Below are 24338 nucleotides of genomic sequence, written 5' to 3' on the forward strand. Positions count from 1 at the left end.
TGCATAAGCCCCACCCCTGGGAGGTCTTAAATCTTAAACGTGTGGTCTCATCACTCACGCTTCTCTGGTTGGTTTTTTTTCCTTCTTGCTTTTCCAAAGCATGCAAAAACGCCATCACAGAGCGTCCTCGGCCAAGCCGCTGATGTTGCTGTTCTGCGCTGCCTCGCAGCCTGCCTTGGATGTAATGTATGTTCAGTGGTTGAATAAACGCAATCTAGCCTACTTCACGCATTGACCTCTAAGAAAAAGCGTTACGAATTGGTTTTTTTTTTGTTTGTTTTCATAAGATTCATGCATTGCAAAGTCTTCTTCTCTTTCGGTGTTGTGCGAATGTCTTAGCTTTAGTTTGTCGCTGCAAGCTATATAGCGATGCCTTTTGGTGGGACGGTGTCCCTCGCAGGGCGGACGTCAAGACTATACTTTCAGGGATCGTTTCTATAGCGCCCGACCGGAGAAACGTGCTCGGAAGTGGTCAGGCTCGGTAACCGTGATGAAGAGCTTACGTGCGTTCCCCTGAGCGCGAAGCGAGTATCAAGCGCCGTGGCTAACGGCTGCCTGTTGCTTCTGATGACTGTTCCTTTCTTCCCGAGGGCAGGTTAGGAGGGGGAACGCGCAAGCTGAGCGGTTACTTCTCGTAGCGACGCGTCGAGCTGTGCTTTCTGCGGATGCGGCCTTAATTGTGTTTGTTGGCCTCTTTCGAGGGCCTTCCTTCTATGCCGACCGTACTAGCTTTCGAGGCAGGCCTACTCTTAACAGGATAGACGCCTCGCGAGGGGCTTAATGTGGCCTATGTTTCATGAGCCTTTCGTGGAAACGTTCTGCGTACCAACATCAAATGGTAGCCAAGTCCTGTTGCCCGGCTCGTGCGTTAAGGTCGCCAAGGGGTAAATGCTCCTTCCCCGGCGCGAGGTCCCGCTGATGGGCGGTGCTACCGCGTGCAAATTTTTGTGCTGCAAAGCGCTCTGGGAATGCTGGATTTTACGAGCGCAGCTTAACACGGGAAGACTTTTCCCTGAAGGGCAACGATGAGGAATTTCCTGTGTGCAGGCACCTTGTCCACGCAGCTGTTCTGCACAGAGCCGAGTGTTGGAGCAGTAACCCCCACCACGACTTTAGCGAGGGGTGTGGAAGTGGCGCCCCCCACCATCTCCTATAGCAACTCATACTTACCTGGCAGGGGAGATACCCTGATCACGAAGGGGGTTCTCCCAGGGTGAGGCTCAGCCATTGCACTCCGGCTGTGCTGACCCCTGCGATTTCCCCAAATGCGGGAAACTCGGCTGCATAATTTCTGGTAGTGGGGGACTGCGTTCGCGCTTTCCCCTGATCATCCCGGTTTAACGATAGAGCCCGGGGATTATCTCCGGTATCAGCTGGTGGTTCTCCAGGCGTGGCCCTTGCCGCTGCCTCCTAAGGGGGCTGCTCTAGCGCCTTAAGGCGTGCCTCCGTTATGGTTAGGGAAAAGGGTGCCGCCCCAGGCTCTTTGCGGCCTCGTCAGGTGTTGCTCCTGCGTCAGAGACAATATATCTGCATAAGCCCCACCCCTGGGAGGTCTTAAATCTTAAACGTGTGGTCTCATCACTCACGCTTCTCTGGTTGGTTTTTTTTCCTTCTTGCTTTTCCAAAGCGTGCAAAAACGCCATCACAGAGCGTCCTCGGCCAAGCCGCTGATGTTGCCGTTCTGCGCTGCCTCGCAGCCTGCCTTGGATGTAATGTATGTTCAGTGGTTGAATAAACGCAATCTAGCCTACTTCACGCATTGACCTCTAAGAAAAAGCGTTACGAATTGGTTTTTTTTTTTGTTTGTTTTCATAAGATTCATGCATTGCAAAGTCTTCTTCTCTTTCGGTGTTGTGCGAATGTCTTAGTTTTAGTTTGTCGCTGCAAGCTATATAGCGATGCCTTTTGGTGGGACGGTGTCCCTCGCAGGGCGGACGTCAAGACTATACTTTCAGGGATCGTTTCTATAGCGCCCGACCGGAGAAACGTGCTCGGAAGTGGTCAGGCTCGGTAACCGTGATGAAGAGCTCACGTGCGTTCCCCTGAGCGCGAAGCGAGTATCAAGCGCCGTGGCTAACGGCTGCCTGTTGCTTCTGATGACTGTTCCTTTCTTCCCGAGGGCAGGTTAGGAGGGGGAACGCGCAAGCTGAGCGGTTACTTCTCGTAGCGACGCGTCGAGCTGTGCTTTCTGCGGATGCGGCCTTAATTGTGTTTGTTGGCCTCTTTCGAGGGCCTTCCTTCTATGCCGACCGTACTAGCTTTCGAGGCAGGCCTACTCTTAACAGGATAGACGCCTCGCGAGGGGCTTAATGTGGCCTATGTTTCATGAGCCTTTCGTGGAAACGTTCTGCGTACCAACATCAAATGGTAGCCAAGTCCTGTTGCCCGGCTCGTGCGTTAAGGTCGCCAAGGGGTAAATGCTCCTTCCCCGGCGCGAGGTCCCGCTGATGGGCGGTGCTACCGCGTGCAAATTTTTGTGCTGCAAAGCGCTCTGGGAATGCTGGATTTTACGAGCGCAGCTTAACACGGGAAGACTTTTCCCTGAAGGGCAACGATGAGGAATTTCCTGTGTGCAGGCACCTTGTCCACGCAGCTGTTCTGCACAGAGCCGAGTGTTGGAGCAGTAACCCCCACCACGACTTTAGCGAGGGGTGTGGAAGTGGCGCCCCCCACCATCTCCTATGGCAACTCATACTTACCTGGCAGGGGAGATACCCTGATCACGAAGGGGGTTCTCCCAGGGTGAGGCTCAGCCATTGCACTCCGGCTGTGCTGACCCCTGCGATTTCCCCAAATGCGGGAAACTCGACTGCATAATTTCTGGTAGTGGGGGACTGCGTTCGCGCTTTCCCCTGATCATCCCGGTTTAACGATAGAGCCCGGGGATTATCTCTGGTATCAGCTGGTGGTTCTCCAGGCGTGGCCCTTGCCGCTGCCTCCTAAGGGGGCTGCTCTAGCGCCTTAAGGCGCGCCTCCGTTATGGTTAGGGAAAAGGGTGCCGCCCCAGGCTCTTTGCGGCCTCGTCAGGTGTTGCTCCTGCGTCAGAGACAATATATCTGCATAAGCCCCACCCCTGGGAGGTCTTAAATCTTAAACGTGTGGTCTCATCACTCACGCTTCTCTGGTTGGTTTTTTTTCCTTCCTGTTTTTCCAAAGCGTGCAAAAACGCCATCACAGAGCGTCCTCGGCCAAGCCGCTGATGTTGCCGTTCTGCGCTGCCTCGCAGCCTGCCTTGGATGTAATGTATGTTCAGTGGTTGAATAAACGCAATCTAGCCTACTTCACGCATTGACTTCTAAGAAAAAGCGTTACGAATTGGTTTTTTTTTTGTTTGTTTTCATAAGATTCATGCATTGCAAAGTCTTCTTCTCTTTCGGTGTTGTGCGAATGTCTTAGCTTTAGTTTGTCGCTGCAAGCTATATAGCGATGCCTTTTGGTGGGACGGTGTCCCTCGCAGGGCGGACGTCAAGACTATACTTTCAGGGATCGTTTCTATAGCGCCCGACCGGAGAAACGTGCTCGGAAGTGGTCAGGCTCGGTAACCGTGATGAAGAGCTCACGTGCGTTCCCCTGAGCGCGAAGCGAGTATCAAGCGCCGTGGCTAACGGCTGCCTGTTGCTTCTGATGACTGTTCCTTTCTTCCCGAGGGCAGGTTAGGAGGGGGAACGCGCAAGCTGAGCGGTTACTTCTCGTAGCGACGCGTCGAGCTGTGCTTTCTGCGGATGCGGCCTTAATTGTGTTTGTTGGCCTCTTTCGAGGGCCTTCCTTCTATGCCGACCGTACTAGCTTTCGAGGCAGGCCTACTCTTAACAGGATAGACGCCTCGCGAGGGGCTTAATGTGGCCTATGTTTCATGAGCCTTTCGTGGAAACGTTCTGCGTACCAACATCAAATGGTAGCCAAGTCCTGTTGCCCGGCTCGTGCGTTAAGGTCGCCAAGGGGTAAATGCTCCTTCCCCGGCGCGAGGTCCCGCTGATGGGCGGTGCTACCGCGTGCAAATTTTTGTGCTGCAAAGCGCTCTGGGAATGCTGGATTTTACGAGCGCAGCTTAACACGGGAAGACTTTTCCCTGAAGGGCAACGATGAGGAATTTCCTGTGTGCAGGCACCTTGTCCACGCAGCTGTTCTGCACAGAGCCGAGTGTTGGAGCAGTAACCCCCACCACGACTTTAGCGAGGGGTGTGGAAGTGGCGCCCCCCACCATCTCCTATGGCAACTCATACTTACCTGGCAGGGGAGATACCCTGATCACGAAGGGGGTTCTCCCAGGGTGAGGCTCAGCCATTGCACTCCGGCTGTGCTGACCCCTGCGATTTCCCCAAATGCGGGAAACTCGACTGCATAATTTCTGGTAGTGGGGTACTGCGTTCGCGCTTTCCCCTGATCATCCCGGTTTAACGATAGAGCCCGGGGATTATCTCCGGTATCAGCTGGTGGTTCTCCAGGCGTGGCCCTTGCCGCTGCCTCCTAAGGGGGCTGCTCTAGCGCCTTAAGGCGCGCCTCCGTTATGGTTAGGGAAAAGGGTGCCGCCCCAGGCTCTTTGCGGCCTCGTCAGGTGTTGCTCCTGCGTCAGAGACAATGTATCTGCATAAGCCCCACCCCTGGGAGGTCTTAAATCTTAAACGTGTGGTCTCATCACTCACGCTTCTCTGGTTGGTTTTTTTTCCTTCTTGCTTTTCCAAAGCGTGCAAAAACGCCATCACAGAGCGTCCTCGGCCAAGCCGCTGATGTTGCCGTTCTGCGCTGCCTCGCAGCCTGCCTTGGATGTAATGTATGTTCAGTGGTTGAATAAACGCAATCTAGCCTACTTCACGCATTGACTTCTAAGAAAAAGCGTTACGAATTGGGTTTTTTTTTGTTTGTTTTCATAAGATTCATGCATTGCAAAGTCTTCTTCTCTTTCGGTGTTGTGCGAATGTCTTAGCTTTAGTTTGTCGCTGCAAGCTATATAGCGATGCCTTTTGGTGGGACGGTGTCCCTCGCAGGGCGGACGTCAAGACTATACTTTCAGGGATCGTTTCTATAGCGCCCGACCGGAGAAACGTGCTCGGAAGTGGTCAGGCTCGGTAACCGTGATGAAGAGCTCACGTGCGTTCCCCTGAGCGCGAAGCGAGTATCAAGCGCCGTGGCTAACGGCTGCCTGTTGCTTTTGATGACTGTTCCTTTCTTCCCGAGGGCAGGTTAGGAGGGGGAACGCGCAAGCTGAGCGGTTACTTCTCGTAGCGACGCGTCGAGCTGTGCTTTCTGCGGATGCGGCCTTAATTGTGTTTGTTGGCCTCTTTCGAGGGCCTTCCTTCTATGCCGACCGTACTAGCTTTCGAGGCAGGCCTACTCTTAACAGGATAGACGCCTCGCGAGGGGCTTAATGTGGCCTATGTTTCATGAGCCTTTCGTGGAAACGTTCTGCGTACCAACATCAAATGGTAGCCAAGTCCTGTTGCCCGGCTCGTGCGTTAAGGTCGCCAAGGGGTAAATGCTCCTTCCCCGGCGCGAGGTCCCGCTGATGGGCGGTGCTACCGCGTGCAAATTTTTGTGCTGCAAAGCGCTCTGGGAATGCTGGATTTTACGAGCGCAGCTTAACACGGGAAGACTTTTCCCTGAAGGGCAACGATGAGGAATTTCCTGTGTGCAGGCACCTTGTCCACGCAGCTGTTCTGCACAGAGCCGAGTGTTGGAGCAGTAACCCCCACCACGACTTTAGCGAGGGGTGTGGAAGTGGCGCCCCCCACCATCTCCTATGGCAACTCATACTTACCTGGCAGGGGAGATACCCTGATCACGAAGGGGGTTCTCCCAGGGTGAGGCTCAGCCATTGCACTCCGGCTGTGCTGACCCCTGCGATTTCCCCAAATGCGGGAAACTCGACTGCATAATTTCTGGTAGTGGGGTACTGCGTTCGCGCTTTCCCCTGATCATCCCGGTTTAACGATAGAGCCCGGGGATTATCTCTGGTATCAGCTGGTGGTTCTCCAGGCGTGGCCCTTGCCGCTGCCTCCTAAGGGGGCTGCTCTAGCGCCTTAAGGCGCGCCTCCGTTATGGTTAGGGAAAAGGGTGCCGCCCCAGGCTCTTTGCGGCCTCGTCAGGTGTTGCTCCTGCGTCAGAGACAATGTATCTGCATAAGCCCCACCCCTGGGAGGTCTTAAATCTTAAACGTGTGGTCTCATCACTCACGCTTCTCTGGTTGGTTTTTTTTCCTTCTTGCTTTTCCAAAGCGTGCAAAAACGCCATCACAGAGCGTCCTCGGCCAAGCCGCTGATGTTGCCGTTCTGCGCTGCCTCGCAGCCTGCCTTGGATGTAATGTATGTTCAGTGGTTGAATAAACGCAATCTAGCCTACTTCACGCATTGACTTCTAAGAAAAAGCGTTACGAATTGGGTTTTTTTTTGTTTGTTTTCATAAGATTCATGCATTGCAAAGTCTTCTTCTCTTTCGGTGTTGTGCGAATGTCTTAGCTTTAGTTTGTCGCTGCAAGCTATATAGCGATGCCTTTTGGTGGGACGGTGTCCCTCGCAGGGCGGACGTCAAGACTATACTTTCAGGGATCGTTTCTATAGCGCCCGACCGGAGAAACGTGCTCGGAAGTGGTCAGGCTCGGTAACCGTGATGAAGAGCTCACGTGCGTTCCCCTGAGCGCGAAGCGAGTATCAAGCGCCGTGGCTAACGGCTGCCTGTTGCTTTTGATGACTGTTCCTTTCTTCCCGAGGGCAGGTTAGGAGGGGGAACGCGCAAGCTGAGCGGTTACTTCTCGTAGCGACGCGTCGAGCTGTGCTTTCTGCGGATGCGGCCTTAATTGTGTTTGTTGGCCTCTTTCGAGGGCCTTCCTTCTATGCCGACCGTACTAGCTTTCGAGGCAGGCCTACTCTTAACAGGATAGACGCCTCGCGAGGGGCTTAATGTGGCCTATGTTTCATGAGCCTTTCGTGGAAACGTTCTGCGTACCAACATCAAATGGTAGCCAAGTCCTGTTGCCCGGCTCGTGCGTTAAGGTCGCCAAGGGGTAAATGCTCCTTCCCCGGCGCGAGGTCCCGCTGATGGGCGGTGCTACCGCGTGCAAATTTTTGTGCTGCAAAGCGCTCTGGGAATGCTGGATTTTACGAGCGCAGCTTAACACGGGAAGACTTTTCCCTGAAGGGCAACGATGAGGAATTTCCTGTGTGCAGGCACCTTGTCCACGCAGCTGTTCTGCACAGAGCCGAGTGTTGGAGCAGTAACCCCCACCACGACTTTAGCGAGGGGTGTGGAAGTGGCGCCCCCCACCATCTCCTATGGCAACTCATACTTACCTGGCAGGGGAGATACCCTGATCACGAAGGGGGTTCTCCCAGGGTGAGGCTCAGCCATTGCACTCCGGCTGTGCTGACCCCTGCGATTTCCCCAAATGCGGGAAACTCGACTGCATAATTTCTGGTAGTGGGGGACTGCGTTCGCGCTTTCCCCTGATCATCCCGGTTTAACGATAGAGCCCGGGGATTATCTCCGGTATCAGCTGGTGGTTCTCCAGGCGTGGCCCTTGCCGCTGCCTCCTAAGGGGGCTGCTCTAGCGCCTTAAGGCGCGCCTCCGTTATGGTTAGGGAAAAGGGTGCCGCCCCAGGCTCTTTGCGGCCTCGTCAGGTGTTGTTCCTGCGTCAGAGACAATGTATCTGCATAAGCCCCACCCCTGGGAGGTCTTAAATCTTAAACGTGTGGTCTCATCACTCACGCTTCTCTGGTTGGTTTTTTTTCCTTCTTGCTTTTCCAAAGCGTGCAAAAACGCCATCACAGAGCGTCCTCGGCCAAGCCGCTGATGTTGCCGTTCTGCGCTGCCTCGCAGCCTGCCTTGGATGTAATGTATGTTCAGTGGTTGAATAAACGCAATCTAGCCTACTTCACGCATTGACTTCTAAGAAAAAGCGTTACGAATTGGTTTTTTTTTTGTTTGTTTTCATAAGATTCATGCATTGCAAAGTCTTCTTCTCTTTCGGTGTTGTGCGAATGTCTTAGCTTTAGTTTGTCGCTGCAAGCTATATAGCGATGCCTTTTGGTGGGACGGTGTCCCTCGCAGGGCGGACGTCAAGACTATACTTTCAGGGATCGTTTCTATAGCGCCCGACCGGAGAAACGTGCTCGGAAGTGGTCAGGCTCGGTAACCGTGATGAAGAGCTCACGTGCGTTCCCCTGAGCGCGAAGCGAGTATCAAGCGCCGTGGCTAACGGCTGCCTGTTGCTTTTGATGACTGTTCCTTTCTTCCCGAGGGCAGGTTAGGAGGGGGAACGCGCAAGCTGAGCGGTTACTTCTCGTAGCGACGCGTCGAGCTGTGCTTTCTGCGGATGCGGCCTTAATTGTGTTTGTTGGCCTCTTTCGAGGGCCTTCCTTCTATGCCGACCGTACTAGCTTTCGAGGCAGGCCTACTCTTAACAGGATAGACGCCTCGCGAGGGGCTTAATGTGGCCTATGTTTCATGAGCCTTTCGTGGAAACGTTCTGCGTACCAACATCAAATGGTAGCCAAGTCCTGTTGCCCGGCTCGTGCGTTAAGGTCGCCAAGGGGTAAATGCTCCTTCCCCGGCACGAGGTCCCGCTGATGGGCGGTGCTACCGCGTGCAAATTTTTGTGCTGCAAAGCGCTCTGGGAATGCTGGATTTTACGAGCGCAGCTTAACACGGGAAGACTTTTCCCTGAAGGGCAACGATGAGGAATTTCCTGTGTGCAGGCACCTTGTCCACGCAGCTGTTCTGCACAGAGCCGAGTGTTGGAGCAGTAACCCCCACCACGACTTTAGCGAGGGGTGTGGAAGTGGCGCCCCCCACCATCTCCTATAGCAACTCATACTTACCTGGCAGGGGAGATACCCTGATCACGAAGGGGGTTCTCCCAGGGTGAGGCTCAGCCATTGCACTCCGGCTGTGCTGACCCCTGCGATTTCCCCAAATGCGGGAAACTCGACTGCATAATTTCTGGTAGTGGGGGACTGCGTTCGCGCTTTCCCCTGATCATCCCGGTTTAACGATAGAGCCCGGGGATTATCTCCGGTATCAGCTGGTGGTTCTCCAGGCGTGGCCCTTGCCGCTGCCTCCTAAGGGGGCTGCTCTAGCGCCTTAAGGCGCGCCTCCGTTATGGTTAGGGAAAAGGGTGCCGCCCCAGGCTCTTTGCGGCCTCGTCAGGTGTTGCTCCTGCGTCAGAGACAATATATCTGCATAAGCCCCACCCCTGGGAGGTCTTAAATCTTAAACGTGTGGTCTCATCACTCACGCTTCTCTGGTTGGTTTTTTTTCCTTCTTGCTTTTCCAAAGCGTGCAAAAACGCCATCACAGAGCGTCCTCGGCCAAGCCGCTGATGTTGCCGTTCTGCGCTGCCTCGCAGCCTGCCTTGGATGTAATGTATGTTCAGTGGTTGAATAAACGCAATCTAGCCTACTTCACGCATTGACCTCTAAGAAAAAGCGTTACGAATTGGTTTTTTTTTTTGTTTGTTTTCATAAGATTCATGCATTGCAAAGTCTTCTTCTCTTTCGGTGTTGTGCGAATGTCTTAGCTTTAGTTTGTCGCTGCAAGCTATATAGCGATGCCTTTTGGTGGGACGGTGTCCCTCGCAGGGCGGACGTCAAGACTATACTTTCAGGGATCGTTTCTATAGCGCCCGACCGGAGAAACGTGCTCGGAAGTGGTCAGGCTCGGTAACCGTGATGAAGAGCTCACGTGCGTTCCCCTGAGCGCGAAGCGAGTATCAAGCGCCGTGACTAACGGCTGCCTGTTGCTTCTGATGACTGTTCCTTTCTTCCCGAGGGCAGGTTAGGAGGGGGAACGCGCAAGCTGAGCGGTTACTTCTCGTAGCGACGCGTCGAGCTGTGCTTTCTGCGGATGCGGCCTTAATTGTGTTTGTTGGCCTCTTTCGAGGGCCTTCCTTCTATGCCGACCGTACTAGCTTTCGAGGCAGGCCTACTCTTAACAGGATAGACGCCTCGCGAGGGGCTTAATGTGGCCTATGTTTCATGAGCCTTTCGTGGAAACGTTCTGCGTACCAACATCAAATGGTAGCCAAGTCCTGTTGCCCGGCTCGTGCGTTAAGGTCGCCAAGGGGTAAATGCTCCTTCCCCGGCGCGAGGTCCCGCTGATGGGCGGTGCTACCGCGTGCAAATTTTTGTGCTGCAAAGCGCTCTGGGAATGCTGGATTTTACGAGCGCAGCTTAACACGGGAAGACTTTTCCCTGAAGGGCAACGATGAGGAATTTCCTGTGTGCAGGCACCTTGTCCACGCAGCTGTTCTGCACAGAGCCGAGTGTTGGAGCAGTAACCCCCACCACGACTTTAGCGAGGGGTGTGGAAGTGGCGCCCCCCACCATCTCCTATGGCAACTCATACTTACCTGGCAGGGGAGATACCCTGATCACGAAGGGGGTTCTCCCAGGGTGAGGCTCAGCCATTGCACTCCGGCTGTGCTGACCCCTGCGATTTCCCCAAATGCGGGAAACTCGACTGCATAATTTCTGGTAGTGGGGGACTGCGTTCGCGCTTTCCCCTGATCATCCCGGTTTAACGATAGAGCCCGGGGATTATCTCCGGTATCAGCTGGTGGTTCTCCAGGCGTGGCCCTTGCCGCTGCCTCCTAAGGGGGCTGCTCTAGCGCCTTAAGGCGCGCCTCCGTTATGGTTAGGGAAAAGGGTGCCGCCCCAGGCTCTTTGCGGCCTCGTCAGGTGTTGCTCCTGCGTCAGAGACAATATATCTGCATAAGCCCCACCCCTGGGAGGTCTTAAATCTTAAACGTGTGGTCTCATCACTCACGCTTCTCTGGTTGGTTTTTTTTCCTTCTTGCTTTTCCAAAGCGTGCAAAAACGCCATCACAGAGCGTCCTCGGCCAAGCCGCTGATGTTGCCGTTCTGCGCTGCCTCGCAGCCTGCCTTGGATGTAATGTATGTTCAGTGGTTGAATAAACGCAATCTAGCCTACTTCACGCATTGACCTCTAAGAAAAAGCGTTACGAATTGGTTTTTTTTTTGTTTGTTTTCATAAGATTCATGCATTGCAAAGTCTTCTTCTCTTTCGGTGTTGTGCGAATGTCTTAGCTTTAGTTTGTCGCTGCAAGCTATATAGCGATGCCTTTTGGTGGGACGGTGTCCCTCGCAGGGCGGACGTCAAGACTATACTTTCAGGGATCGTTTCTATAGCGCCCGACCGGAGAAACGTGCTCGGAAGTGGTCAGGCTCGGTAACCGTGATGAAGAGCTCACGTGCGTTCCCCTGAGCGCGAAGCGAGTATCAAGCGCCGTGGCTAACGGCTGCCTGTTGCTTTTGATGACTGTTCCTTTCTTCCCGAGGGCAGGTTAGGAGGGGGAACGCGCAAGCTGAGCGGTTACTTCTCGTAGCGACGCGTCGAGCTGTGCTTTCTGCGGATGCGGCCTTAATTGTGTTTGTTGGCCTCTTTCGAGGGCCTTCCTTCTATGCCGACCGTACTAGCTTTCGAGGCAGGCCTACTCTTAACAGGATAGACGCCTCGCGAGGGGCTTAATGTGGCCTATGTTTCATGAGCCTTTCGTGGAAACGTTCTGCGTACCAACATCAAATGGTAGCCAAGTCCTGTTGCCCGGCTCGTGCGTTAAGGTCGCCAAGGGGTAAATGCTCCTTCCCCGGCGCGAGGTCCCGCTGATGGGCGGTGCTACCGCGTGCAAATTTTTGTGCTGCAAAGCGCTCTGGGAATGCTGGATTTTACGAGCGCAGCTTAACACGGGAAGACTTTTCCCTGAAGGGCAACGATGAGGAATTTCCTGTGTGCAGGCACCTTGTCCACGCAGCTGTTCTGCACAGAGCCGAGTGTTGGAGCAGTAACCCCCACCACGACTTTAGCGAGGGGTGTGGAAGTGGCGCCCCCCACCATCTCCTATGGCAACTCATACTTACCTGGCAGTTGAGATACCCTGATCACGAAGGGGGTTCTCCCAGGGTGAGGCTCAGCCATTGCACTCCGGCTGTGCTGACCCCTGCGATTTCCCCAAATGCGGGAAACTCGACTGCATAATTTCTGGTAGTGGGGGACTGCGTTCGCGCTTTCCCCTGATCATCCCGGTTTAACGATAGAGCCCGGGGATTATCTCCGGTATCAGCTGGTGGTTCTCCAGGCGTGGCCCCTGCCGCTGCCTCCTAAGGGGGCTGCTCTAGCGCCTTAAGGCGCGCCTCCGTTATGGTTAGGGAAAAGGGTGCCGCCCCAGGCTCTTTGCGGCCTCGTCAGGTGTTGCTCCTGCGTCAGAGACAATATATCTGCATAAGCCCCACCCCTGGGAGGTCTTAAATCTTAAACGTGTGGTCTCATCACTCACGCTTCTCTGGTTGGTTTTTTTTCCTTCCTGTTTTTCCAAAGCGTGCAAAAACGCCATCACAGAGCGTCCTCGGCCAAGCCGCTGATGTTGCCGTTCTGCGCTGCCTCGCAGCCTGCCTTGGATGTAATGTATGTTCAGTGGTTGAATAAACGCAATCTAGCCTACTTCACGCATTGACTTCTAAGAAAAAGCGTTACGAATTGGTTTTTTTTTTGTTTGTTTTCATAAGATTCATGCATTGCAAAGTCTTCTTCTCTTTCGGTGTTGTGCGAATGTCTTAGCTTTAGTTTGTCGCTGCAAGCTATATAGCGATGCCTTTTGGTGGGACGGTGTCCCTCGCAGGGCGGACGTCAAGACTATACTTTCAGGGATCGTTTCTATAGCGCCCGACCGGAGAAACGTGCTCGGAAGTGGTCAGGCTCGGTAACCGTGATGAAGAGCTCACGTGCGTTCCCCTGAGCGCGAAGCGAGTATCAAGCGCCGTGGCTAACGGCTGCCTGTTGCTTCTGATGACTGTTCCTTTCTTCCCGAGGGCAGGTTAGGAGGGGGAACGCGCAAGCTGAGCGGTTACTTCTCGTAGCGACGCGTCGAGCTGTGCTTTCTGCGGATGCGGCCTTAATTGTGTTTGTTGGCCTCTTTCGAGGGCCTTCCTTCTATGCCGACCGTACTAGCTTTCGAGGCAGGCCTACTCTTAACAGGATAGACGCCTCGCGAGGGGCTTAATGTGGCCTATGTTTCATGAGCCTTTCGTGGAAACGTTCTGCGTACCAACATCAAATGGTAGCCAAGTCCTGTTGCCCGGCTCGTGCGTTAAGGTCGCCAAGGGGTAAATGCTCCTTCCCCGGCGCGAGGTCCCGCTGATGGGCGGTGCTACCGCGTGCAAATTTTTGTGCTGCAAAGCGCTCTGGGAATGCTGGATTTTACGAGCGCAGCTTAACACGGGAAGACTTTTCCCTGAAGGGCAACGATGAGGAATTTCCTGTGTGCAGGCACCTTGTCCACGCAGCTGTTCTGCACAGAGCCGAGTGTTGGAGCAGTAACCCCCACCACGACTTTAGCGAGGGGTGTGGAAGTGGCGCCCCCCACCATCTCCTATGGCAACTCATACTTACCTGGCAGGGGAGATACCCTGATCACGAAGGGGGTTCTCCCAGGGTGAGGCTCAGCCATTGCACTCCGGCTGTGCTGACCCCTGCGATTTCCCCAAATGCGGGAAACTCGACTGCATAATTTCTGGTAGTGGGGTACTGCGTTCGCGCTTTCCCCTGATCATCCCGGTTTAACGATAGAGCCCGGGGATTATCTCTGGTATCAGCTGGTGGTTCTCCAGGCGTGGCCCTTGCCGCTGCCTCCTAAGGGGGCTGCTCTAGCGCCTTAAGGCGCGCCTCCGTTATGGTTAGGGAAAAGGGTGCCGCCCCAGGCTCTTTGCGGCCTCGTCAGGTGTTGCTCCTGCGTCAGAGACAATGTATCTGCATAAGCCCCACCCCTGGGAGGTCTTAAATCTTAAACGTGTGGTCTCATCACTCACGCTTCTCTGGTTGGTTTTTTTTCCTTCTTGCTTTTCCAAAGCGTGCAAAAACGCCATCACAGAGCGTCCTCGGCCAAGCCGCTGATGTTGCCGTTCTGCGCTGCCTCGCAGCCTGCCTTGGATGTAATGTATGTTCAGTGGTTGAATAAACGCAATCTAGCCTACTTCACGCATTGACTTCTAAGAAAAAGCGTTACGAATTGGGTTTTTTTTTGTTTGTTTTCATAAGATTCATGCATTGCAAAGTCTTCTTCTCTTTCGGTGTTGTGCGAATGTCTTAGCTTTAGTTTGTCGCTGCAAGCTATATAGCGATGCCTTTTGGTGGGACGGTGTCCCTCGCAGGGCGGACGTCAAGACTATACTTTCAGGGATCGTTTCTATAGCGCCCGACCGGAGAAACGTGCTCGGAAGTGGTCAGGCTCGGTAACCGTGATGAAGAGCTCACGTGCGTTCCCCTGAGCGCGAAGCGAGTATCAAGCGCCGTGGCTAACGGCTGCCTGTTGCTTCTGATTCCTTTCTTCCCGAGGGCAGGTTAGGAGGGGGAACGCGCAAGCTGAGCGGTTACTTCTCGTAGCGACGCGTCGAGCTGTGCTTTCTGCGGATGCGGCCTTAATTGTGTTTGTTGGCCTCTTTCGAGGGCCTTCCTTCTATGCCGACCGTACTAGCTTTCGAGGCAGGCCTACTCTTAACAGGATAGACGCCTCGCGAGGGGCTTAATGTGGCCTATGTTTCATGAGCCTTTCGTGGAAACGTTCTGCGTACCAACATCAAATGGTAGCCAAGTCCTGTTGCCCGGCTCGTGCGTTAAGGTCGCCAAGGGGTAAATGCTCCTTCCCCGGCGCGAGGTCCCGCTGATGGGCGGTGCTACCGCGTGCAAATTTTTGTGCTGCAAAGCGCTCTGGGAATGCTGGATTTTACGAGCGCAGCTTAACACGGGAAGACTTTTCCCTGAAGGGCAACGATGAGGAATTTCCTGTGTGCAGGCACCTTGTCCACGCAGCTGTTCTGCACAGAGCCGAGTGTTGGAGCAGTAACCCCCACCACGACTTTAGCGAGGGGTGTGGAAGTGGCGCCCCCCACCATCTCCTATGGCAACTCATACTTACCTGGCAGGGGAGATACCCTGATCACGAAGGGGGTTCTCCCAGGGTGAGGCTCAGCCATTGCACTCCGGCTGTGCTGACCCCTGCGATTTCCCCAAATGCGGGAAACTCGACTGCATAATTTCTGGTAGTGGGGTACTGCGTTCGCGCTTTCCCCTGATCATCCCCGTTTAACGATAGAGCCCGGGGATTATCTCTGGTATCAGCTGGTGGTTCTCCAGGCGTGGCCCTTGCAGCTGCCTCCTAAGGGGGCTGCTCTAGCGCCTTAAGGCGCGCCTCCGTTATGGTTAGGGAAAAGGGTGCCGCCCCAGGCTCTTTGCGGCCTCGTCAGGTGTTGCTCCTGCGTCAGAGACAATGTATCTGCATAAGCCCCACCCCTGGGAGGTCTTAAATCTTAAACGTGTGGTCTCATCACTCACGCTTCTCTGGTTGGTTTTTTTTCCTTCTTGCTTTTCCAAAGCGTGCAAAAACGCCATCACAGAGCGTCCTCGGCCAAGCCGCTGATGTTGCCGTTCTGCGCTGCCTCGCAGCCTGCCTTGGATGTAATGTATGTTCAGTGGTTGAATAAACGCAATCTAGCCTACTTCACGCATTGACCTCTAAGAAAAAGCGTTACGAATTGGTTTTTTTTTTTGTTTGTTTTCATAAGATTCATGCATTGCAAAGTCTTCTTCTCTTTCGGTGTTGTGCGAATGTCTTAGCTTTAGTTTGTCGCTGCAAGCTATATAGCGATGCCTTTTGGTGGGACGGTGTCCCTCGCAGGGCGGACGTCAAGACTATACTTTCAGGAATCGTTTCTATAGCGCCCGACCGGAGAAACGTGCTCGGAAGTGGTCAGGCTCGGTAACCGTGATGAAGAGCTCACGTGCGTTCCCCTGAGCGCGAAGCGAGTATCAAGCGCCGTGGCTAACGGCTGCCTGTTGCTTCTGATGACTGTTCCTTTCTTCCCGAGGGCAGGTTAGGAGGGGGAACGCGCAAGCTGAGCGGTTACTTCTCGTAGCGACGCGTCGAGCTGTGCTTTCTGCGGATGCGGCCTTAATTGTGTTTGTTGGCCTCTTTCGAGGGCCTTCCTTCTATGCCGACCGTACTAGCTTTCGAGGCAGGCCTACTCTTAACAGGATAGACGCCTCGCGAGGGGCTTAATGTGGCCTATGTTTCATGAGCCTTTCGTGGAAACGTTCTGCGTACCAACATCAAATGGTAGCCAAGTCCTGTTGCCCGGCTCGTGCGTTAAGGTCGCCAAGGGGTAAATGCTCCTTCCCCGGCGCGAGGTCCCGCTGATGGGCGGTGCTACCGCGTGCAAATTTTTGTGCTGCAAAGCGCTCTGGGAATGCTGGATTTTACGAGCGCAGCTTAACACGGGAAGACTTTTCCCTGAAGGGCAACGATGAGGAATTTCCTGTGTGCAGGCACCTTGTCCACGCAGCTGTTCTGCACAGAGCCGAGTGTTGGAGCAGTAACCCCCACCACGACTTTAGCGAGGGGTGTGGAAGTGGCGCCCCCCACCATCTCCTATGGCAACTCATACTTACCTGGCAGGGGAGATACCCTGATCACGAAGGGGGTTCTCCCAGGGTGAGGCTCAGCCATTGCACTCCGGCTGTGCTGACCCCTGCGATTTCCCCAAATGCGGGAAACTCGACTGCATAATTTCTGGTAGTGGGGGACTGCGTTCGCGCTTTCCCCTGATCATCCCGGTTTAACGATAGAGCCCGGGGATTATCTCCGGTATCAGCTGGTGGTTCTCCAGGCGTGGCCCTTGCCGCTGCCTCCTAAGGGGGCTGCTCTAGCGCCTTAAGGCGCGCCTCCGTTATGGTTAGGGAAAAGGGTGCCGCCCCAGGCTCTTTGCGGCCTCGTCAGGTGTTGCTCCTGCGTCAGAGACAATATATCTGCATAAGCCCCACCCCTGGGAGGTCTTAAATCTTAAACGTGTGGTCTCATCACTCACGCTTCTCTGGTTGGTTTTTTTTCCTTCCTGTTTTTCCAAAGCGTGCAAAAACGCCATCACAGAGCGTCCTCGGCCAAGCCGCTGATGTTGCCGTTCTGCGCTGCCTCGCAGCCTGCCTTGGATGTAATGTATGTTCAGTGGTTGAATAAACGCAATCTAGCCTACTTCACGCATTGACTTCTAAGAAAAAGCGTTACGAATTGGTTTTTTTTTTGTTTGTTTTCATAAGATTCATGCATTGCAAAGTCTTCTTCTCTTTCGGTGTTGTGCGAATGTCTTAGCTTTAGTTTGTCGCTGCAAGCTATATAGCGATGCCTTTTGGTGGGACGGTGTCCCTCGCAGGGCGGACGTCAAGACTATACTTTCAGGGATCGTTTCTATAGCGCCCGACCGGAGAAACGTGCTCGGAAGTGGTCAGGCTCGGTAACCGTGATGAAGAGCTCACGTGCGTTCCCCTGAGCGCGAAGCGAGTATCAAGCGCCGTGGCTAACGGCTGCCTGTTGCTTCTGATGACTGTTCCTTTCTTCCCGAGGGCAGGTTAGGAGGGGGAACGCGCAAGCTGAGCGGTTACTTCTCGTAGCGACGCGTCGAGCTGTGCTTTCTGCGGATGCGGCCTTAATTGTGTTTGTTGGCCTCTTTCGAGGGCCTTCCTTCTATGCCGACCGTACTAGCTTTCGAGGCAGGCCTACTCTTAACAGGATAGACGCCTCGCGAGGGGCTTAATGTGGCCTATGTTTCATGAGCCTTTCGTGGAAACGTTCTGCGTACCAACATCAAATGGTAGCCAAGTCCTGTTGCCCGGCTCGTGCGTTAAGGTCGCCAAGGGGTAAATGCTCCTTCCCCGGCGCGAGGTCCCGCTGATGGGCGGTGCTACCGCGTGCAAATTTTTGTGCTGCAAAGCGCTCTGGGAATGCTGGATTTTACGAGCGCAGCTTAACACGGGAAGACTTTTCCCTGAAGGGCAACGATGAGGAATTTCCTGTGTGCAGGCACCTTGTCCACGCAGCTGTTCTGCACAGAGCCGAGTGTTGGAGCAGTAACCCCCACCACGACTTTAGCGAGGGGTGTGGAAGTGGCGCCCCCCACCATCTCCTATGGCAACTCATACTTACCTGGCAGGGGAGATACCCTGATCACGAAGGGGGTTCTCCCAGGGTGAGGCTCAGCCATTGCACTCCGGCTGTGCTGACCCCTGCGATTTCCCCAAATGCGGGAAACTCGACTGCATAATTTCTGGTAGTGGGGTACTGCGTTCGCGCTTTCCCCTGATCATCCCGGTTTAACGATAGAGCCCGGGGATTATCTCTGGTATCAGCTGGTGGTTCTCCAGGCGTGGCCCTTGCCGCTGCCTCCTAAGGGGGCTGCTCTAGCGCCTTAAGGCGCGCCTCCGTTATGGTTAGGGAAAAGGGTGCCGCCCCAGGCTCTTTGCGGCCTCGTCAGGTGTTGCTCCTGCGTCAGAGACAATGTATCTGCATAAGCCCCACCCCTGGGAGGTCTTAAATCTTAAACGTGTGGTCTCATCACTCACGCTTCTCTGGTTGGTTTTTTTTCCTTCTTGCTTTTCCAAAGCGTGCAAAAACGCCATCACAGAGCGTCCTCGGCCAAGCCGCTGATGTTGCCGTTCTGCGCTGCCTCGCAGCCTGCCTTGGATGTAATGTATGTTCAGTGGTTGAATAAACGCAATCTAGCCTACTTCACGCATTGACTTCTAAGAAAAAGCGTTACGAATTGGGTTTTTTTTTGTTTGTTTTCATAAGATTCATGCATTGCAAAGTCTTCTTCTCTTTCGGTGTTGTGCGAATGTCTTAGCTTTAGTTTGTCGCTGCAAGCTATATAGCGATGCCTTTTGGTGGGACGGTGTCCCTCGCAGGGCGGACGTCAAGACTATACTTTCAGGGATCGTTTCTATAGCGCCCGACCGGAGAAACGTGCTCGGAAGTGGTCAGGCTCGGTAACCGTGATGAAGAGCTCACGTGCGTTCCCCTGAGCGCGAAGCGAGTATCAAGCGCCGTGGCTAACGGCTGCCTGTTGCTTTTGATGACTGTTCCTTTCTTCCCGAGGGCAGGTTAGGAGGGGGAACGCGCAAGCTGAGCGGTTACTTCTCGTAGCGACGCGTCGAGCTGTGCTTTCTGCGGATGCGGCCTTAATTGTGTTTGTTGGCCTCTTTCGAGGGCCTTCCTTCTATGCCGACCGTACTAGCTTTCGAGGCAGGCCTACTCTTAACAGGATAGACGCCTCGCGAGGGGCTTAATGTGGCCTATGTTTCATGAGCCTTTCGTGGAAACGTTCTGCGTACCAACATCAAATGGTAGCCAAGTCCTGTTGCCCGGCTCGTGCGTTAAGGTCGCCAAGGGGTAAATGCTCCTTCCCCGGCGCGAGGTCCCGCTGATGGGCGGTGCTACCGCGTGCAAATTTTTGTGCTGCAAAGCGCTCTGGGAATGCTGGATTTTACGAGCGCAGCTTAACACGGGAAGACTTTTCCCTGAAGGGCAACGATGAGGAATTTCCTGTGTGCAGGCACCTTGTCCACGCAGCTGTTCTGCACAGAGCCGAGTGTTGGAGCAGTAACCCCCACCACGACTTTAGCGAGGGGTGTGGAAGTGGCGCCCCCCACCATCTCCTATGGCAACTCATACTTACCTGGCAGGGGAGATACCCTGATCACGAAGGGGGTTCTCCCAGGGTGAGGCTCAGCCATTGCACTCCGGCTGTGCTGACCCCTGCGATTTCCCCAAATGCGGGAAACTCGACTGCATAATTTCTGGTAGTGGGGTACTGCGTTCGCGCTTTCCCCTGATCATCCCGGTTTAACGATAGAGCCCGGGGATTATCTCTGGTATCAGCTGGTGGTTCTCCAGGCGTGGCCCTTGCAGCTGCCTCCTAAGGGGGCTGCTCTAGCGCCTTAAGGCGCGCCTCCGTTATGGTTAGGGAAAAGGGTGCCGCCCCAGGCTCTTTGCGGCCTCGTCAGGTGTTGCTCCTGCGTCAGAGACAATGTATCTGCATAAGCCCCACCCCTGGGAGGTCTTAAATCTTAAACGTGTGGTCTCATCACTCACGCTTCTCTGGTTGGTTTTTTTTCCTTCTTGCTTTTCCAAAGCGTGCAAAAACGCCATCACAGAGCGTCCTCGGCCAAGCCGCTGATGTTGCCGTTCTGCGCTGCCTCGCAGCCTGCCTTGGATGTAATGTATGTTCAGTGGTTGAATAAACGCAATCTAGCCTACTTCACGCATTGACTTCTAAGAAAAAGCGTTACGAATTGGGTTTTTTTTTGTTTGTTTTCATAAGATTCATGCATTGCAAAGTCTTCTTCTCTTTCGGTGTTGTGCGAATGTCTTAGCTTTAGTTTGTCGCTGCAAGCTATATAGCGATGCCTTTTGGTGGGACGGTGTCCCTCGCAGGGCGGACGTCAAGACTATACTTTCAGGGATCGTTTCTATAGCGCCCGACCGGAGAAACGTGCTCGGAAGTGGTCAGGCTCGGTAACCGTGATGAAGAGCTCACGTGCGTTCCCCTGAGCGCGAAGCGAGTATCAAGCGCCGTGGCTAACGGCTGCCTGTTGCTTTTGATGACTGTTCCTTTCTTCCCGAGGGCAGGTTAGGAGGGGGAACGCGCAAGCTGAGCGGTTACTTCTCGTAGCGACGCGTCGAGCTGTGCTTTCTGCGGATGCGGCCTTAATTGTGTTTGTTGGCCTCTTTCGAGGGCCTTCCTTCTATGCCGACCGTACTAGCTTTCGAGGCAGGCCTACTCTTAACAGGATAGACGCCTCGCGAGGGGCTTAATGTGGCCTATGTTTCATGAGCCTTTCGTGGAAACGTTCTGCGTACCAACATCAAATGGTAGCCAAGTCCTGTTGCCCGGCTCGTGCGTTAAGGTCGCCAAGGGGTAAATGCTCCTTCCCCGGCGCGAGGTCCCGCTGATGGGCGGTGCTACCGCGTGCAAATTTTTGTGCTGCAAAGCGCTCTGGGAATGCTGGATTTTACGAGCGCAGCTTAACACGGGAAGACTTTTCCCTGAAGGGCAACGATGAGGAATTTCCTGTGTGCAGGCACCTTGTCCACGCAGCTGTTCTGCACAGAGCCGAGTGTTGGAGCAGTAACCCCCACCACGACTTTAGCGAGGGGTGTGGAAGTGGCGCCCCCCACCATCTCCTATGGCAACTCATACTTACCTGGCAGGGGAGATACCCTGATCACGAAGGGGGTTCTCCCAGGGTGAGGCTCAGCCATTGCACTCCGGCTGTGCTGACCCCTGCGATTTCTCCAAATGCGGGAAACTCGACTGCATAATTTCTGGTAGTGGGGGACTGCGTTCGCGCTTTCCCCTGATCATCCCGGTTTAACGATAGAGCCCGGGGATTATCTCCGGTATCAGCTGGTGGTTCTCCAGGCGTGGCCCTTGCCGCTGCCTCCTAAGGGGGCTGCTCTAGCGCCTTAAGGCGCGCCTCCGTTATGGTTAGGGAAAAGGGTGCCGCCCCAGGCTCTTTGCGGCCTCGTCAGGTGTTGCTCCTGCGTCAGAGACAATATATCTGCATAAGCCCCACCCCTGGGAGGTCTTAAATCTTAAACGTGTGGTCTCATCACTCACGCTTCTCTGGTTGGTTTTTTTTCCTTCCTGTTTTTCCAAAGCGTGCAAAAACGCCATCACAGAGCGTCCTCGGCCAAGCCGCTGATGTTGCCGTTCTGCGCTGCCTCGCAGCCTGCCTTGGATGTAATGTATGTTCAGTGGTTGAATAAACGCAATCTAGCCTACTTCACGCATTGACTTCTAAGAAAAAGCGTTACGAATTGGTTTTTTTTTTGTTTGTTTTCATAAGATTCATGCATTGCAAAGTCTTCTTCTCTTTCGGTGTTGTGCGAATGTCTTAGCTTTAGTTTGTCACTGCAAGCTATATAGCGATGCCTTTTGGTGGGACGGTGTCCCTCGCAGGGCGGACGTCAAGACTATACTTTCAGGGATCGTTTCTATAGCGCCCGACCGGAGAAACGTGCTCGGAAGTGGTCAGGCTCGGTAACCGTGGTGAAGAGCTCACGTGCGTTCCCCTGAGCGCGAAGCGAGTATCAAGCGCCGTGGCTAACGGCTGCCTGTTGCTTCTGATGACTGTTCCTTTCTTCCCGAGGGCAGGTTAGGAGGGGGAACGCGCAAGCTGAGCGGTTACTTCTCGTAGCGACGCGTCGAGCTGTGCTTTCTGCGGATGCGGCCTTAATTGTGTTTGTTGGCCTCTTTCGAGGGCCTTCCTTCTATGCCGACCGTACTAGCTTTCGAGGCAGGCCTACTCTTAACAGGATAGACGCCTCGCGAGGGGCTTAATGTGGCCTATGTTTCATGAGCCTTTCGTGGAAACGTTCTGCGTACCAACATCAAATGGTAGCCAAGTCCTGTTGCCCGGCTCGTGCGTTAAGGTCGCCAAGGGGTAAATGCTCCTTCCCCGGCGCGAGGTCCCGCTGATGGGCGGTGCTACCGCGTGCAAATTTTTGTGCTGCAAAGCGCTCTGGGAATGCTGGATTTTACGAGCGCAGCTTAACACGGGAAGACTTTTCCCTGAAGGGCAACGATGAGGAATTTCCTGTGTGCAGGCACCTTGTCCACGCAGCTGTTCTGCACAGAGCCGAGTGTTGGAGCAGTAACCCCCACCACGACTTTAGCGAGGGGTGTGGAAGTGGCGCCCCCCACCATCTCCTATGGCAACTCATACTTACCTGGCAGGGGAGATACCCTGATCACGAAGGGGGTTCTCCCAGGGTGAGGCTCAGCCATTGCACTCCGGCTGTGCTGACCCCTGCGATTTCCCCAAATGCGGGAAACTCGACTGCATAATTTCTGGTAGTGGGGGACTGCGTTCGCGCTTTCCCCTGATCATCCCGGTTTAACGATAGAGCCCGGGGATTATCTCCGGTATCAGCTGGTGGTTCTCCAGGCATGGCCCTTGCCGCTGCCTCCTAAGGGGGCTGCTCTAGCGCCTTAAGGCGCGCCTCCGTTATGGTTAGGGAAAAGGGTGCCGCCCCAGGCTCTTTGCGGCCTCGTCAGGTGTTGCTCCTGCGTCAGAGACAATATATCTGCATAAGCCCCACCCCTGGGAGGTCTTAAATCTTAAACGTGTGGTCTCATCACTCACGCTTCTCTGGTTGGTTTTTTTTCCTTCCTGTTTTTCCAAAGCGTGCAAAAACGCCATCACAGAGCGTCCTCGGCCAAGCCGCTGATGTTGCCGTTCTGCGCTGCCTCGCAGCCTGCCTTGGATGTAATGTATGTTCAGTGGTTGAATAAACGCAATCTAGCCTACTTCACGCATTGACTTCTAAGAAAAAGCGTTACGAATTGGTTTTTTTTTTGTTTGTTTTCATAAGATTCATGCATTGCAAAGTCTTCTTCTCTTTCGGTGTTGTGCGAATGTCTTAGCTTTAGTTTGTCGCTGCAAGCTATATAGCGATGCCTTTTGGTGGGACGGTGTCCCTCGCAGGGCGGACGTCAAGACTATACTTTCAGGGATCGTTTCTATAGCGCCCGACCGGAGAAACGTGCTCGGAAGTGGTCAGGCTCGGTAACCGTGATGAAGAGCTCACGTGCGTTCCCCTGAGCGCGAAGCGAGTATCAAGCGCCGTGGCTAACGGCTGCCTGTTGCTTCTGATGACTGTTCCTTTCTTCCCGAGGGCAGGTTAGGAGGGGGAACGCGCAAGCTGAGCGGTTACTTCTCGTAGCGACGCGTCGAGCTGTGCTTTCTGCGGATGCGGCCTTAATTGTGTTTGTTGGCCTCTTTCGAGGGCCTTCCTTCTATGCCGACCGTACTAGCTTTCGAGGCAGGCCTACTCTTAACAGGATAGACGCCTCGCGAGGGGCTTAATGTGGCCTATGTTTCATGAGCCTTTCGTGGAAACGTTCTGCGTACCAACATCAAATGGTAGCCAAGTCCTGTTGCCCGGCTCGTGCGTTAAGGTCGCCAAGGGGTAAATGCTCCTTCCCCGGCGCGAGGTCCCGCTGATGGGCGGTGCTACCGCGTGCAAATTTTTGTGCTGCAAAGCGCTCTGGGAATGCTGGATTTTACGAGCGCAGCTTAACACGGGAAGACTTTTCCCTGAAGGGCAACGATGAGGAATTTCCTGTGTGCAGGCACCTTGTCCACGCAGCTGTTCTGCACAGAGCCGAGTGTTGGAGCAGTAACCCCCACCACGACTTTAGCGAGGGGTGTGGAAGTGGCGCCCCCCACCATCTCCTATGGCAACTCATACTTACCTGGCAGGGGAGATACCCTGATCACGAAGGGGGTTCTCCCAGGGTGAGGCTCAGCCATTGCACTCCGGCTGTGCTGACCCGTGCGATTTCCCCAAATGCGGGAAACTCGACTGCATAATTTCTGGTAGTGGGGGACTGCGTTCGCGCTTTCCCCTGATCATCCCGGTTTAACGATAGAGCCCGGGGATTATCTCCGGTATCAGCTGGTGGTTCTCCAGGCGTGGCCCTTGCCGCTGCCTCCTAAGGGGGCT

General features: G+C 54.3%; 32 non-coding genes across 32 annotated transcripts; all 32 read left to right on the plus strand.

The window, feature by feature from the left end:
• Nucleotides 1-410: 410 nt before the first annotated feature.
• Nucleotides 411-626, plus strand: LOC128475506 (small nucleolar RNA U3). The gene has a single exon (XR_008346563.1). It is a non-coding gene; the product is annotated as a small nucleolar RNA U3 (small nucleolar RNA).
• Nucleotides 627-1162: 536 nt separating this feature from the next.
• Nucleotides 1163-1326, plus strand: LOC128480971 (U1 spliceosomal RNA). The gene has a single exon (XR_008350750.1). It is a non-coding gene; the product is annotated as a U1 spliceosomal RNA (small nuclear RNA).
• A 613-nt stretch (nt 1327-1939) lies between these two features.
• Nucleotides 1940-2155, plus strand: LOC128475536 (small nucleolar RNA U3). The gene has a single exon (XR_008346592.1). It is a non-coding gene; the product is annotated as a small nucleolar RNA U3 (small nucleolar RNA).
• Nucleotides 2156-2691: 536 nt separating this feature from the next.
• LOC128480829 (U1 spliceosomal RNA) lies at nt 2692-2855 on the plus strand. Its single transcript, XR_008350613.1, has one exon. It is a non-coding gene; the product is annotated as a U1 spliceosomal RNA (small nuclear RNA).
• A 612-nt stretch (nt 2856-3467) lies between these two features.
• On the plus strand, nt 3468-3683 carry LOC128475537 (small nucleolar RNA U3). Its single transcript, XR_008346593.1, has one exon. It is a non-coding gene; the product is annotated as a small nucleolar RNA U3 (small nucleolar RNA).
• A 536-nt stretch (nt 3684-4219) lies between these two features.
• LOC128481002 (U1 spliceosomal RNA) lies at nt 4220-4383 on the plus strand. Its single transcript, XR_008350779.1, has one exon. It is a non-coding gene; the product is annotated as a U1 spliceosomal RNA (small nuclear RNA).
• A 612-nt stretch (nt 4384-4995) lies between these two features.
• LOC128481209 (small nucleolar RNA U3) lies at nt 4996-5211 on the plus strand. Its single transcript, XR_008350964.1, has one exon. It is a non-coding gene; the product is annotated as a small nucleolar RNA U3 (small nucleolar RNA).
• Nucleotides 5212-5747: 536 nt separating this feature from the next.
• On the plus strand, nt 5748-5911 carry LOC128481003 (U1 spliceosomal RNA). Its single transcript, XR_008350780.1, has one exon. It is a non-coding gene; the product is annotated as a U1 spliceosomal RNA (small nuclear RNA).
• A 612-nt stretch (nt 5912-6523) lies between these two features.
• LOC128481210 (small nucleolar RNA U3) lies at nt 6524-6739 on the plus strand. The gene has a single exon (XR_008350965.1). It is a non-coding gene; the product is annotated as a small nucleolar RNA U3 (small nucleolar RNA).
• A 536-nt stretch (nt 6740-7275) lies between these two features.
• Nucleotides 7276-7439, plus strand: LOC128480830 (U1 spliceosomal RNA). The gene has a single exon (XR_008350614.1). It is a non-coding gene; the product is annotated as a U1 spliceosomal RNA (small nuclear RNA).
• Nucleotides 7440-8051: 612 nt separating this feature from the next.
• On the plus strand, nt 8052-8267 carry LOC128481213 (small nucleolar RNA U3). The gene has a single exon (XR_008350967.1). It is a non-coding gene; the product is annotated as a small nucleolar RNA U3 (small nucleolar RNA).
• Nucleotides 8268-8803: 536 nt separating this feature from the next.
• Nucleotides 8804-8967, plus strand: LOC128480831 (U1 spliceosomal RNA). The gene has a single exon (XR_008350615.1). It is a non-coding gene; the product is annotated as a U1 spliceosomal RNA (small nuclear RNA).
• A 613-nt stretch (nt 8968-9580) lies between these two features.
• On the plus strand, nt 9581-9796 carry LOC128475515 (small nucleolar RNA U3). The gene has a single exon (XR_008346572.1). It is a non-coding gene; the product is annotated as a small nucleolar RNA U3 (small nucleolar RNA).
• Nucleotides 9797-10332: 536 nt separating this feature from the next.
• On the plus strand, nt 10333-10496 carry LOC128480832 (U1 spliceosomal RNA). The gene has a single exon (XR_008350616.1). It is a non-coding gene; the product is annotated as a U1 spliceosomal RNA (small nuclear RNA).
• A 612-nt stretch (nt 10497-11108) lies between these two features.
• On the plus strand, nt 11109-11324 carry LOC128481214 (small nucleolar RNA U3). The gene has a single exon (XR_008350968.1). It is a non-coding gene; the product is annotated as a small nucleolar RNA U3 (small nucleolar RNA).
• A 536-nt stretch (nt 11325-11860) lies between these two features.
• LOC128481117 (U1 spliceosomal RNA) lies at nt 11861-12024 on the plus strand. Its single transcript, XR_008350888.1, has one exon. It is a non-coding gene; the product is annotated as a U1 spliceosomal RNA (small nuclear RNA).
• Nucleotides 12025-12636: 612 nt separating this feature from the next.
• Nucleotides 12637-12852, plus strand: LOC128475538 (small nucleolar RNA U3). Its single transcript, XR_008346594.1, has one exon. It is a non-coding gene; the product is annotated as a small nucleolar RNA U3 (small nucleolar RNA).
• Nucleotides 12853-13388: 536 nt separating this feature from the next.
• Nucleotides 13389-13552, plus strand: LOC128481004 (U1 spliceosomal RNA). The gene has a single exon (XR_008350781.1). It is a non-coding gene; the product is annotated as a U1 spliceosomal RNA (small nuclear RNA).
• Nucleotides 13553-14164: 612 nt separating this feature from the next.
• LOC128475677 (small nucleolar RNA U3) lies at nt 14165-14374 on the plus strand. The gene has a single exon (XR_008346725.1). It is a non-coding gene; the product is annotated as a small nucleolar RNA U3 (small nucleolar RNA).
• A 536-nt stretch (nt 14375-14910) lies between these two features.
• On the plus strand, nt 14911-15074 carry LOC128481005 (U1 spliceosomal RNA). The gene has a single exon (XR_008350782.1). It is a non-coding gene; the product is annotated as a U1 spliceosomal RNA (small nuclear RNA).
• A 613-nt stretch (nt 15075-15687) lies between these two features.
• Nucleotides 15688-15903, plus strand: LOC128475514 (small nucleolar RNA U3). Its single transcript, XR_008346571.1, has one exon. It is a non-coding gene; the product is annotated as a small nucleolar RNA U3 (small nucleolar RNA).
• Nucleotides 15904-16439: 536 nt separating this feature from the next.
• LOC128480833 (U1 spliceosomal RNA) lies at nt 16440-16603 on the plus strand. Its single transcript, XR_008350617.1, has one exon. It is a non-coding gene; the product is annotated as a U1 spliceosomal RNA (small nuclear RNA).
• A 612-nt stretch (nt 16604-17215) lies between these two features.
• On the plus strand, nt 17216-17431 carry LOC128475539 (small nucleolar RNA U3). The gene has a single exon (XR_008346595.1). It is a non-coding gene; the product is annotated as a small nucleolar RNA U3 (small nucleolar RNA).
• Nucleotides 17432-17967: 536 nt separating this feature from the next.
• Nucleotides 17968-18131, plus strand: LOC128481006 (U1 spliceosomal RNA). The gene has a single exon (XR_008350783.1). It is a non-coding gene; the product is annotated as a U1 spliceosomal RNA (small nuclear RNA).
• A 612-nt stretch (nt 18132-18743) lies between these two features.
• On the plus strand, nt 18744-18959 carry LOC128481215 (small nucleolar RNA U3). The gene has a single exon (XR_008350969.1). It is a non-coding gene; the product is annotated as a small nucleolar RNA U3 (small nucleolar RNA).
• A 536-nt stretch (nt 18960-19495) lies between these two features.
• LOC128481007 (U1 spliceosomal RNA) lies at nt 19496-19659 on the plus strand. The gene has a single exon (XR_008350784.1). It is a non-coding gene; the product is annotated as a U1 spliceosomal RNA (small nuclear RNA).
• A 612-nt stretch (nt 19660-20271) lies between these two features.
• LOC128481216 (small nucleolar RNA U3) lies at nt 20272-20487 on the plus strand. The gene has a single exon (XR_008350970.1). It is a non-coding gene; the product is annotated as a small nucleolar RNA U3 (small nucleolar RNA).
• A 536-nt stretch (nt 20488-21023) lies between these two features.
• On the plus strand, nt 21024-21187 carry LOC128480998 (U1 spliceosomal RNA). Its single transcript, XR_008350775.1, has one exon. It is a non-coding gene; the product is annotated as a U1 spliceosomal RNA (small nuclear RNA).
• A 612-nt stretch (nt 21188-21799) lies between these two features.
• Nucleotides 21800-22015, plus strand: LOC128475648 (small nucleolar RNA U3). The gene has a single exon (XR_008346699.1). It is a non-coding gene; the product is annotated as a small nucleolar RNA U3 (small nucleolar RNA).
• Nucleotides 22016-22551: 536 nt separating this feature from the next.
• On the plus strand, nt 22552-22715 carry LOC128480834 (U1 spliceosomal RNA). Its single transcript, XR_008350618.1, has one exon. It is a non-coding gene; the product is annotated as a U1 spliceosomal RNA (small nuclear RNA).
• A 612-nt stretch (nt 22716-23327) lies between these two features.
• LOC128475540 (small nucleolar RNA U3) lies at nt 23328-23543 on the plus strand. The gene has a single exon (XR_008346596.1). It is a non-coding gene; the product is annotated as a small nucleolar RNA U3 (small nucleolar RNA).
• Nucleotides 23544-24079: 536 nt separating this feature from the next.
• LOC128481093 (U1 spliceosomal RNA) lies at nt 24080-24243 on the plus strand. Its single transcript, XR_008350866.1, has one exon. It is a non-coding gene; the product is annotated as a U1 spliceosomal RNA (small nuclear RNA).
• Nucleotides 24244-24338: the final 95 nt, after the last annotated feature.

Source organism: Spea bombifrons, chromosome 2 (genome assembly GCF_027358695.1).
Source record: "Spea bombifrons isolate aSpeBom1 chromosome 2, aSpeBom1.2.pri, whole genome shotgun sequence".
NCBI lineage: Eukaryota > Metazoa > Chordata > Amphibia > Anura > Pelobatidae > Spea > Spea bombifrons.